Source organism: Sinocyclocheilus rhinocerous, unplaced genomic scaffold, assembly GCF_001515625.1.
Source record: "Sinocyclocheilus rhinocerous isolate Xijiao unplaced genomic scaffold, SAMN03320098_v1.1 scaffold1168, whole genome shotgun sequence".
Classification (NCBI taxonomy): Eukaryota; Metazoa; Chordata; class Actinopteri; order Cypriniformes; family Cyprinidae; genus Sinocyclocheilus; species Sinocyclocheilus rhinocerous.
Genome location: NW_015650373.1, coordinates 353870 through 354532, shown reverse-complemented (window position 1 = coordinate 354532; position 663 = coordinate 353870).

Genomic DNA, 663 nt, shown 5'->3' with positions numbered 1-663 from the left:
TCTCTTTGGTTTTGAGACTTTAGTCTTTGCAACTTCAGGGATCTTATCTATGCACCAAGAGCTTGTAACACTCCAAAGAGAAAGGAAAAATTTAAATCGTATCATATGACCCCTTTATCTAAAAAATCATTAAAAAACAAGTAAATATTTCTCGAGTGTGTTATTTATCCGTAAAACACATTAAGTTAATGAACGATAAAATTTTTCCTATTCATTGGCAAAATTAAAATTTGTTCATAAACGTTATAAACCTTTTTTTTTAACAAGGAATATAACTATATTTCAGTATAAATAACGTATCATTGCAGAATTGTCAAAGATCTGGGTGTTATATTAGACAGCAACTTGTCTTTTCAAAATCATATTTCCCATGTTACAAAAACAGCATTCTTCCATCTTAGAAACAGTGCTAAGCTACGAAACATGCTACCTGTTTGTGATGCAGAAAAGCTAGTTCATGCATTCATGATCTCTAGACTGGACTATTGTAATGCACTGTTAGGTGGTTGTCCTGCATCTTCAATAAACAAGCTACAGGTAGTCCAAAATGCAGCGGCTAGAGTCCTTACCAGGTCAAGAAAATATGATCATATTACCCCAATTTTACAGTCTCTGCACTGGCTACCTATTAAGTTCCGTATCAGTTACAAAATAGTATTACTT